Source organism: Sminthopsis crassicaudata, chromosome 2 (genome assembly GCF_048593235.1).
Source record: "Sminthopsis crassicaudata isolate SCR6 chromosome 2, ASM4859323v1, whole genome shotgun sequence".
Lineage (NCBI taxonomy): Eukaryota > Metazoa > Chordata > Mammalia > Dasyuromorphia > Dasyuridae > Sminthopsis > Sminthopsis crassicaudata.
The window spans coordinates 569627549-569639963 of NC_133618.1; the positions used below are offsets into that span (position 1 = coordinate 569627549).

The 12415-nt window shown below is 39.1% G+C and overlaps 2 protein-coding genes across 9 annotated transcripts in view; one reads left to right on the plus strand and one right to left on the minus strand.

Annotated features, from left to right (window-relative positions):
* Window positions 1-10056, minus strand: part of MTHFS (methenyltetrahydrofolate synthetase) — a 194026-nt gene extending 183970 nt beyond the window's left edge. Inside the window, exon 1 of the mRNA XM_074295236.1 lies at window positions 9884-10056. The gene's annotated coding sequence lies outside the window, so the exon portion shown is untranslated. The remainder of the gene's footprint in view (window positions 1-9883) is intronic.
* The window catches only part of ZFAND6 (zinc finger AN1-type containing 6), a 95725-nt gene continuing 87848 nt past the window's right edge, over window positions 4539-12415 (plus strand). For 2 of the 8 annotated variants that reach the window (XM_074295229.1, XM_074295226.1), the window contains exon 1: window positions 4539-4619. The gene's annotated coding sequence lies outside the window, so the exon portion shown is untranslated. Of the gene's footprint in view, window positions 4620-9814; window positions 9969-12415 lie in introns of those variants that run through there. The other 6 variants (XM_074295228.1, XM_074295225.1, XM_074295231.1 and 3 more) reach the window with 6 other exon arrangements.

The window sequence follows — 12415 nt, forward strand, 5'->3', positions numbered from 1 at the left end:
TGTATCTAGGTCTTCTAAATAAAGAAACAAAAGTACCATTTGTAAAAGCCAGCTTGTTCTATTTCATACTTTCATCAATGATACTTTTAATATTTGCACATATTATTTTCACAAATATTGTATATAGCAATGGAAAAGTAAACATATGGGTTCATAGTTATTGATATTTTCTTGATCCTTGCTTTTGGTGATATTAAAGTTCTTGATTTTGTCTTCCAAGTATTTAGCATTTTCCCTTTCCCCCCCAAATATTTATTATCTTTTTTTTTTAATTTAATTTTTTAAATTTAATTTTATAATTATAACTTTTTTTTTTTGACAGTACATATGCATGGGTAATTTTTTACAACATTATCCCTTGCACTTACTTCTATTCAGATTTTTTTCCCTTCCTCCCCCCAACCCCCTCCCCCAGATGGCAGGCAGTTCTTATACATGTTAAATATATTACAGTATATTCTAGATACAATATATGTGTGTAGAACCGAATTTCTTGTTGCACAGGAAGAATTGGATTCAGAAGGTAAAAATAACAGTTTACACTCATTTCTCAGTGTTCCTTTTCTGGATGGAGCTGATTCTGTCCATCATTAATCAATTGGAATTGGATTAGCTCTTCTCTAGGTTGAAGATAACCACTTCCATCAGCATACATCCTCGTACAGTATCATTGTTGAAGTGTATAATGATCTTCTGGTTCTTCAATACTTGTGCCACCTCTAGGATACATCTCTTCTATATATGATTAATCAAGTCTATTTGCTCTTAAAAGTTTTATATTTTTAACATAATTTCCACTTTCTTAAATGGCATGGGGGAAGAGAGTGAAGCTGAGTAGAAATATGATGGTTCCTGTGGCATCAATGAACAAAAAGGGTTCTTTTAGAAATCTTAGATTTTTCAATTCTTCTCTGTTCATTGTTGTTTCAATTTTAATTTTACGAGATCTTAAGATGATTTGACTTACTTGGATTTCTTACTATGCTTGATTTTTCTCCACTGTTTCATATTATTTTATGAGATAATGCTGCTGATAATCTTCCATCATCTTCTTCTATAAGATTTTATAGAGAAGTTAATACACTAATCTAGTGTTACCTTTATTATTGCCATATCTCTCTACTTGGTAAGGAGGTCGAATGTTTGCTGATTGAGAGTTTCTAATTGGTTTTTTTTTTGGAGGGCGGGGAATTTCTCTCACTTCCAGGATGCTTTTTCTATAAATGCTTACATGGGATGAAATGTCCCATGAAATAATATTTATCACATTTGGAAAGGAGATAAAGCTAGTTCTTCCATTTTCTTTATTTGGTTCTCCAAAGACAACCTCCAAAGAGAATCTATCCTTCCATTTAGCTAGAACTTCTTTTGTCTCTTTTTACTTAGTGAGATTTTCAATATTGATATGATTCAATTTCTCCGGTAATATTTCATTCGCTCTCTTTCTTCCTTAATCCCTCTTCCTCTCTGTCATATATCCTCTCACAAATTCATACAGATATATACACAGTTAGAGTTTCAAGTTAAGATAGTAGAGCTTATGTGGTTAAACTCCCTTATTTTACAGAAGAGGAAACTAAAGCCCAGAAATGTGAAATGACTGACCCTAAATCGCACAGTAAATAGCAACTATGGTATTTCAACTCAGATTCTCTAACTCCAAATTAAATTTCCCTCAAATTATACTAATTTTTACAGATAATGTCTATGTTAGTCTAAAAATTATAACACTCTAAGATTCCCTCCCTTTGTTTCAATGTGCCATCCTCAGGGATCCCATGGGATACAGATCATTTTGTATTTTTGATAATTTTCTCCCCTAGGTTGTCAAGGCCAAAGAATCACCAAGAGAATAGCCTACTAGTGATTAGGTACTCCAGTTAGCTACTTTAGTCCTTGGAAAGCAGATACAGTCTGTTCCTAAGGCCACATTTGAATAACATCTGCCAATTCTCTGAAAGACACTAGGGGATGAACTAAGCTTCTCATATATTTTGCAAGAAAAACTAGATAGACATCCTCAGCAGGTCAGGGAAGGCACAGAATTATCAACAATTGCTTTCAGTTTTCCTTATCTCTGCTTAGAGCTGACTTGGCTGAAGTTTCATGAGAACCTGTTATAAAAAGAAGATATATTGCACCTTGTGGGACTGCTTGCATTCAAACTCTGTCATTCAGTGGGTAATTCAAATGTGAATGCTGCCTTTTACATTAAAATAAATCCCTGAGTGTTTTTGTGAACACTATGGATGTATTTCTATTAAACATGTGCCTTTACAGCAAAATCCCAGAACTACTCAAAAACCTTTTGCATTTTTGTTATTTTTAACAAAGATGGGTGAAGTGCCAAAATGAACAACACCCAGCCTGGATAAAGTATCAGACAGGATCTCAACAAATTTTGGCCCCTGGTGATTGACTTGTATTCCACTTTGGGGCAAGAATAAATACCTTTAACGTAAACTCAAATTTACATAGCAACTTACAAAGCACCTTCACCACACTGTAAGGTTTGTCATTTTATTGCCTCTAAGTTACTGATGAGAAGCTAGGGTTCCTATAAATTAAATCACTTGCCGAAAGTAATTCAATTGGTAATGGCAAAAGAAGGACTCAAATCCTAGTCCTCTGCCCAGGTTATAAGTGGCACAGGGACTTGAACCAACTGAGAAAATTCAAGTTTTTTTTTTTTTTTTTTTTTTTTTGTAAATAAACTTTATTTATATATTTAAGTAAAAACATTAATCTATCAAATTTAATTATTACAGATTTGTGAAATCAGCATTATTTAATGGAGCTTTATCTGTTTCAAGATAAAGGCTGAATTGTTTGATTCATACTATTGTTTGGAGAGAAGGAAGGGTAGGGAAGCAGGAAAGAAAGTAAACTTAATTAAGAATAAAGTTTTTCGATCAACAGGATAATTTCAGAGAGGCCTGGAGAGAATTTGCTAAGTGATGTGAGCAGAACCAGATCATTGTACATGGCAACAACAACATATGATGATCAATTCTGATGGATGTGGCTCTTTTCAACAATGAGAAGATTCAGGCCAATTCCAATGGGTTTGTGATGGAAAGAGCCATCTGCACAAAGAAAGAGGACTGGGGGAGCTGAGTATGGATCATAACATAACATTTTCATTCTTTTTATTGTTTGGTTGCATTTTGTTTTCTTTCTCAATTTTTTCCTTTTTGATCTGATTTTTCTTATGCAACATAATATTTGTGGAAATATGTACAGAAGAATTGCACATGTTTAACATATATTAGATTACTTGAAATCTAGGAAAGGGATTAAGGGGAAGGGAGGAAAAAAATTTGGAACACAAAGTTTTGCAAGGGTGAATATTGAAAATTATCCATGCATATGTTTTGAAAATAAAAAAAAAGCTTTAATAAAAAATAAAATAACATTTTAAAAAAGAATAAAGTTGTTTTTTTTTAAAGTTTAACTAAAACAGGAAATTCACAATTGTTCCATTTTCTTTTAAAATTTTCCATCAATTCAAAATGCTCAAGGTATATAATTATAAATAATGACCAGCCCAATGGGCTGAATCAGTCAGTCAAGTAGCATTTAGCTTACCAACATAATACTGCGGATACAAAAAAGGGGGAGCAAAAACCAGTTTCTGCTCTTAAGAAACTCAAAGTCTAATGGGGGAGATAAATAGAAAATAAACTGAAGACAATCTCAAGGTAAAACAGGCAGGAGGTGCTCTTTGGCTAGAACCAGAAGTCAGCAAAAGCTGGAGTCAGAGAGAAGGGAGAGAATTTCAGTCATGGGGGATGGTATGGCCAGTAAAAACACTTAGAGTCAGGAGATAGAGAGGGGCACGTTCTAGAAATAGCCTCAAGGCCAATGACTTTGGACCCCAGAGAATGTGGGGGGGGCACAAGGTAGAAACCCGGAAAGATAAGGAGGGGCCAGGTTATGCAAAGATTTAAAAGCCACAGGATTTTTGATTTGATTCCGGGGATAACAGAGAGTTAACAGAAGTTATTGAATGAGGAGGGGTGGTCATAAAAGTCAGACTTACATTTTAGGAATGCTGATTTGTCAGCACAAGCAGCAGAAGATGGATTGGAATGGGGCAGGCGGATAAACCAGTAAGCTATTGCAATACTCTGGGTGTGAGGTAATGAGGGTCTGTCAGAACAGTGCAATGTCAGAAGACAGAAAGGGGTGGACATGGGAGATGCCATGAAGGCAGAAATCAAAGCACCTGACATCTGAACGGACAGCAGGAGTGAGGGAAGAGGTAAGCACAACGCATGGTGAGAGGAAACTTAGGAAGAGAGAAGAGTTTTAGGGGGAAGGAAGCGAGTTCAGTTTGGGGTATGTCAAGTCCAAGATGTCCAAGGGACAGCCAGTTCAAGATGTCCAACAGGTGGGAGACTGTGGGTCAACAAAGAGCTTAGTGCTGGATAATTAGATATGAGAATCATTTGCCTAGAGATGATAATTGAAACCATGGGAACTGATGAGATCACCAAGTGAAATAGTCTAGGGGAAGAAGAGAAGAAAGCCCAGAGCAGAGCTTTAGGGGACTCCTACAGTTAGCAGGTATGAGGTGGATGCAGATCCGGAAAGGAGACAGAGGAGTAGTCAAACAGGTAGGAGGAGAGGAAAGAGCAGTCAGAACAATCCAGTTTTTCCCCTGCATTGTTGTTTCCCCTCATCTTTCCCAATCCCCCAATTAACTATCAAGATCTGGCTCTTTTTGGCCTTCTTCATAAACTGATCCATGTCAAGTTTCTCATCTCTATAAAATATTTATAAAATAATCTAAACACAAATTGAGAATATCCTTAATGAAAAAAGTGAAGAAGCTAGGCATATTATTATAGATGTATTTGTACAGCAGATCGTATCTTCACAATATATAATGGAGAACATAATCCTTTTCGTTTTTTAAATTACAAAAAAAAAAAAAAAAAGCATCTGATCTGGGAGAGCAAAACATAACCTTAAGGGGTATTTTCCAACAAGATGTCTCCCATTCAATTGGGATTTCTTCAAAGGTTCAATCACAAAGTTAATCTTATTCAATGATTTATCTGATTATTAATTAATATCAAATGAGGCATTTAAAAAGAGGTTAAGAAGGCTTGCCAAAGCTATTAGCTACAGTTACATATGTCACTCGGAACATTCCTCAACCTGTTTGGTCCCCCAGAACCTCCATTTTGAAGGAAGGCCCAAGCCATCCCTGCTTCATTCTTCCTGATTCTCTGGACTTTGCCATTATACTCATGTTGGGTACCTCAAGTTCCTTTTATATATTCTATTTCCCCAAGGAGGAAGTAACTGCTTTCTTTTTTCTTTTATTTGCAATCCCAGTATTTAACACAGTGCCTGGCATATAATAAATGTTTAATTTAAAATGCTTCTTGACTTAATCTGACTTGATAATGGAAGAACCCTTTAGCTAGTCTTGCTTGTAGATGACATTGTGCCATTTCAAGTTACAGAATACTACTGGGTTTTCTCAATAAGGTTCACAGCCATTCTTAAGAAATTGGCCTAGAAATCCACATAAGAAAAACCAAGTAGATAAAGCAACTGTCCAAACGATGACATGCAATTAGATGGACAATCAAGTTTATCAGTTCATGTATAGTAGACCAACAATGCTAATGGTCAAGGTTCTATGTTCAAAATTGAAGAGGAGGAAGAGAATGGTCGGGATCATATCTCAGAAATTATCCTAAACTTCTCCCTGGTAAACATTACTTCTTGGATCTTCCTGGTTAAGGTAGGGATCAGTGTAATGCTGGGGCCTGGATGGATTGAGGCAAGTTTGAAGTACATGCCCTCAAACCACCAGCTTTGCTACTTGCTATGGTTAAAAGATCTATCCTATGGACAGCCTAGCAATGAGCCTTGTTGAATTTAGCCAGGCTGGTTTTTGGAAATTCAACATAGAAACCATCATCAGGTCCCTAATGGGAAGGAAAATATTGTATTTCAACACAAGAAGCCTTATATATTAGAGTCAGTTTTAAATTTTTTGAGATTGGTTTTTCTTAAAGCATATTTAAAAGCCATTAAGATTTGAGGATGTTTTTGAGGAATCAGTAGCAAGGCTAATTCTACTGAGAAAAAAATAAAATAAAAAAATATATATGTATCTGGCAGAGCCATTTCCTGGTAAGAGGAAATAGTAGGCCAACTCCAAAACACTCCTACAGTTGTACAATTTTAGAGAGCGTGTAATTGTGGTTCAAGGTCAGATTATGGTATGACCTTGGCATGTTGAATTACTTGCCTCAGACTATTAGTCATTGGTTGAATTATAAATTGGCTACTTCCTGATGATATATACAAATGCCAGGCTTATTATCAGTGAGGTATCTTACTATAGAACGGGTATTTCCACATTTGCTCAAAATAATAGTTATTAAATGTCTAGTAGCAGCTAGTGAGGTGGCGCCTCAGTATATACAGCACTGAACCCAGAAGTCAGGAAGATCAGAGTTCAAATGTGGCCTTAGACATTTAGGCAAGTTATTTAACTTCTATCTGCCTCAGTTTCTTCATCCTTAAAATGAAAATAATAGTATCTACCTCCTAAGGTTGTTATGAGGATAAAATGAGATAATATTAGTGAAGTGCTAATACGTAAATAGTAGATATAATTGTTATACATCCAGGTGGTCTGTGGGTGAAGAGGCAATACAAAGATAAGATGTGGTCCTTACCCCTCTGGAGCTTATATATAAGACATATAAATAGAGCTATTGGTATAAGACAAGGTAATAGTAGGTGTAAAAATCACACAGTGGTTTGTTAGTTTAGCAGAAGAATTTACATTGAGTTTGGGAGCAGGGAAGGAAGATTCCTTGAAAGAGATATTTGAACAGTCTACAAGTATGGGAAGGGTTTCAGTAGGAGATGTGGACTGAGCTGGGCAGGTAAGACTTTATGGACATATAAATATGCAACTAGTCCTGTTTGGTCTGAGTTATAGGGGGATGAAGAGAAGCAAGTAGGGAATGCTGTTTGAAAGGTCAGTTGAGGTCAAATTATGGAGATCCTTGAATATCACTTTAATAAGTTTAACCTTTATTTGCTGGCAATGGAGAATCTGATGGTTTTTAACAGAACTGTGTTTTGGAAACACACACACACAAACACACAAACTATGGATTTATAAGGTAAGGGTATGGAGAAAGAATTGAGGAAGGAAGACTGAGTACAGAAGCTATTTATTTTATGATTTTATTGATAACTTTTGTCCTTATATCACCTTTATTTTTCATTCTATCCCTATTTCCCACGCAGAAAACTATCCCTTAAAAATAATTAAAAGAAAAAACCACATAAAGCTGTTTGATCACATAAAGCAAAATTGATCAATGCCTCTATTTTTTTATAAAGAATAATGAGGTATAGTTGGGTACCCTCCTGCATCTCTTCTTTGGGGCAAGACTGGTTGTTATGATTAATGACACAGGTTCGGCATCAGTTGTTATTCTTTCCTTTTACGTTACTGTAGTTGTCATGCATATTGTTTTCCCAGTTCTGCTTACTTCACTTTACTTCCGTTCATATACCAGTCAAGAAGCTAATTATAATTCCAGGTGTGCTTGTAGGATAACTTAGGGTGGAAGCAATGGAATAAGAAGAGGGGGTGATTCACTGGAAGGGTTTGAGCAGAGGCAGAATGACCACTTGTCAAAAATGTTTTAGAGTATGGTTCCTATTTACCTACAAATTGTGAGGTCTGTGAGATTTAGTGATTCTGTGATTGAAAATAAGGGTGAAAAAGTCCAAATTGGAGCTTACTTAATGGATGAATGTTGTGGGGAGAGGAAAAGGGTTGTCAGAGATGACTCTCAAGTTTGATCCTGGATTACTGTGAGGAACATGGTCCTATCAGCAGAAATGGGGGAGAAGGGAAGGGAATAAATAAATATTTATACAGTACCTACTATGTGCCAGGTTCTGTGCTAAGTGATTTACAAATATCTCATCATCTCTATCTGAAATGATGCTGGAAGGAAGAGCACATTTTGCAGAAAAAATGGTTTAAATTTTAGATATACTAAGTTTGTAGTGTAAAACAGTTGAAATAAAAGTCTAGGTCAGGGAAGAGATTGAGACTAATTATATAGATTTCTAAGTCATCCTTACATAATAATAACCCGTAAGGCACTTTATATTAACTCCAAAAGAGGGGGTTGGAAAGGAAGAATTATCTTTTCCATTTTACAGGAAACTGAGCTCAAAGAGGTTAACTGACTTGTACAGAATCACACAACTAACAAGTGGAAGAGAGACCATGTTTGAACTCCAGGGACTCTTCCTTTTTATCTTGCTGTCAATGGAGAGTATAGAATGAAAACTCAATTTTTCTATAAATAGACTGATTCATGTTCTCAATAGTTGTAGGTGGGAATTTACTGACTTGATCTCTAGATTTAGGCTTCTCTTTACTTTTGAAGCTAGAGCCCTGTCTATGATGACAATTGACAAAATCAATTATTTATCACTGATTTGGTTTAGAGTAATACTAAGCCCTGGGCAGTCATGTAGAAACTCTCACCTATATAAATATAGTCACACCTGGAAATCAATCTGAGGAATGTATCGTAAAGTGCACTTAGAGATTTAAATTAAACTCAGAAACTGTTCCATGTTGATTCTCACAAGAATAAGAATTTTTTAGAGTTTTGCCAGGGGCCACGCGTATGAGCCTGGGATCAACTTCATAGCGCATTGGATTTATAAATAGAATGCTGCAAAACAGACAAGATAAAGATTAGACGGCAATGGAGGAATTATTTTGTCCCAGTCATTCCTTTGTCTCCTATTCTTGCTCAAGATAGAAGTGTGGTTCTCCGCTTGAAGTGTGAACCAAAAAAGTTGGGGAGCCTGCTTTCTGTGCCTCTAATATGGGAAGAGACACTCTACTTAGAAAAAGTGTAATAATCCAATATTGCAAAATATCCTCCCTCCCTATGCAAACGTGTTTTTGCTCTAGAGTCCCATCAATTCATGAGTGTGCGATGAAGGGTCTGTCATCATCCTCATGCCCAGCTGGGACAAACTGTAAACAGCAGGAGCCAGTTAATTTGGAAAGAAAAGCATCCCCTGGCTTTACACTCCACCCGAAAATTAGGCTAAAAATTTGTTTTTGCTGCAGAATTCCCACTTGAGGAACCCTGGTGGTTTGTCCTTGCTCTTAGGAGTCTGGAATATATAGGGACTGGGAAAGATGAGCGCTCAAGTGCCAACTCCAGCAAGCACCTGGTACTTTCTGCTTCGCGTGACCCAGGGACATAAACGCCCCGCCCACCAGCTGGGTAGGAGGCGGAAGGTGCTGACTCTGCCGCGCCTGTCTCTTTAAATTTTCACTCGCCTGGGAAAGCCCAACGCGTCATAACCACGCCCCCCTCCGTGCCCGAAACTATTAGGTGCCTGGAACGCAGCTGCGAGTGGGGGTAGGAGTAGGACGTGAAGGAGAGGAAGGAGTGAGGAGGGAGGAGCTGAAGGAGAGAAGGATTGGAGAGGGGGTGGGAACTTGCAAGGAGGAGGTGGGAACGAAGAGGGGGAGGGAAAACGGAAGAGGGAGGGCGGGGGAGCGACGCTCCGCGGGTTTGGACCAATCGCCGCGCGCTCCGAGCCGTCGCCCCACCCCCACCACCCATCCCCCGTCCCCCGGCTCCGCCTCCGCCTGTAATAATTAGGCTGCGGGAGGGGGGCGCCGCGTCAGCGCCGGGCGTCGGCCAATCCCAAGGCTCTTCCCGGCGGTCGCGTCACGGGCCGAACAACCAAACAGAAAAGTTTAATAAACAGCGGACGGAGGGGCCGGCGGTGGTGGCGGCAGCGGCGGGGCCGGAGCCGGAGCGAACGGGGGGTTCGGCGGCCTCACCTGTCCCCATTCACCCGCGGCGGGGGCGGCGACGGCGGCGGTGGCGGTGGTGGCGGGCGCGTCCGGCGGAGGGAGCCGCCGCCAGGTGAGAGTGGCCCGGGGCCCTCGTCTGCTAGAGCTGTCCCCTCCCCCCGTTCGGGCCGGCCGGCCGGCTGGCAAGCTGAGAAAGCTGGCGGGCGGCGCTCGATCCCAGAGTTAGGCGCCTCCCTCTGCCCCTCCCGGCTCGGGTGAGGAGGGGGGAGCCGGAAGCGCCCACGCAGCAGGTGGTGGGGCCGGACCTCCCCCGGCCTCGTGGGTCTCCCACTCCTGGTGGGAGGAAGAGAAAAGAAGAGGGAGCGAGGAGAGGGGACGTTTGTGGGGGAGGGGATTCCTGGCCTGGGGGATAATAGGGGGAGGGGAGGGAAGAGGCGGGGGCGGGATGGTGGGCGGAGGCTTGGGCGAGGCGGTGCGTGTGGGGGGGATGGCCGGGGGCGGGGCGAGCCGAAGAGTGGGAGGATTAGGTTTGGGTGTGCTGTGGCCTCTGGGGTGGGAGAGGAGGGGAAGAAGAAGGAGACTCAGGGCAGCGCCCCGTTTGGGTGGGGTTGGAGTCTACTTTGTTTTTTGAAAGCTAGGTCAGGTCCTGGTTTTTGGCTTCTGAGGGTCCTGCACTTCTAGTGTGGACCAGTCCTGGGCAGCATTTTCTCGAGGAGAGGGGGCGGGGTAGGAGGAGGCTTCCATTGGGCAACTGATCGCTAATCGACCTGTTTACCTTTTTGGGTCGCTGGGTAACTCCTTTCTGGCCCGAACGTTCTCCGACCTCTTGTTGCCCTGTTAACCCTAATTTTATGCTACTGTAATGTTGGGAGTTTCTGTAGACTCTTGGTATGTGTACACATTTTAAGCACCTTCAAAACTGATCCTGTGCCTTTCACCAGTATTTCTCTATAACATCCCAAACTATTTTGTGTTATAAGAAGTTCCTCCTTTTGGATTGTCTTGTTTAGTGATTTGGTAACTTCTCTTTCTAGGGGTTGGGGGAGGACACATTTTTCTGCCCTCTGGCATGGAAGTCTTTGGTATTTGAGGTATTTGACGATCCCTCCCGACTTATTCTCACGGGGATGTAGCGACTTTGGCAGCGAATGTGAATTTGGTAGATCGGTGTCATTCTTTACACACAACTCCTATTAGATGCCCTACTCAGAATTTTGGAGTTTTTATGATCCTTTTATTAAAATACTGTCTTTCCAGGTCACATTATTACAGGCCTCCGATTCTAGTTGTGTAAGTTTAGTATTTTTCTCTCGTGGGAGAAGTAAGGCTTTTGATTTTAACTGATAAAAGATAATATAGTTGGGAACATTTCATCATTAGATACCTTCTAGATCAAAATTGAATTTGTAATGGAAACGATATAAAGATTTTCCCACCACATACCATCTAATAGGCAACCGCTATTATAATACAAGTACTTGTAGTTTGAGAATATTAATAGTTGGAATTCAAATATTGATTCTAGATTAAAATCATCTTTACATAAATTAAGTGTTAAAAATTGTTTCTAATAACAATACAAATGTATATAATGGATGCTTTACGTTAAATGAGTTGGTAAAGTGATTTTTAAAAACTTTTGAAAAGCTTGGATATTTTTAGTATTCAGGAATAAAATGGACTCTGTATACGATCTTTTATGAATTTATAAAAATACAATTACCAAATTGGTTTTATTTGAATCTTTAATAGAAGGTATCATAGTATGGAATTTTTTGTTTGAATCTTCAAAAGTATGTAAAAATAAAGCATCATAGTTATGTAAAGGATATTTGAGAAGAGAAACTATTAATGTTTTTCGATCTTGGCAAGCCGTGTGTGTGTGTGTGTGTGTGTGTGTGTGTGTGTGTGTGTGTGTGTGTGTGTGTGTGTGTGTGTGTGTGTCTGTGGGAAAAACTTAAGAGGCAACAAGGTGACTTCTGCAAAATTCCCCAAGTTCCTGCTGAATTGGTATATAAAGACAATGGATCTAGGAATAACACTGAAGCTTGATTTTTTTTTTTATTTTTTTTTTACGTTAACTTTGAAGGTAAGAGGCCATATCTCAATAAAGAAGTCTTCTTGACATACTGGGCTGTGAATCCCCTCTGATAGTCACTTAACTCTTCCTTCAGTGCTTTAGGCCATTTTCCAAGACTTACATTAGAGAAAACCTACATTTTAGAGGTAGTTTTTTTTAATCCAGGAATTTTAGTATACTATTGGCATAATAGGTTCAATTTCTATTCCTATTCATGAAGTAGAAATGGCTTAAACTATTGTCAAGACTTAAGAATTGCCTTTGTGTTCCACTCTTATTTTTCTCTCATTGGGAATGAAAGTGATAATGAGAAATCCCTCATTCTTAAGGATAATATAAATATTTAAAATAAAATATTTTATTGATTAAGCTACATAGACTTTCCTAGTAGTATACTTTTAGCAACATTGTTTTTTAACTTAAATTTTTTTTTAAATTTCCTGTATCATTTAAGAAATGATTTGCCTTAATATTATAAG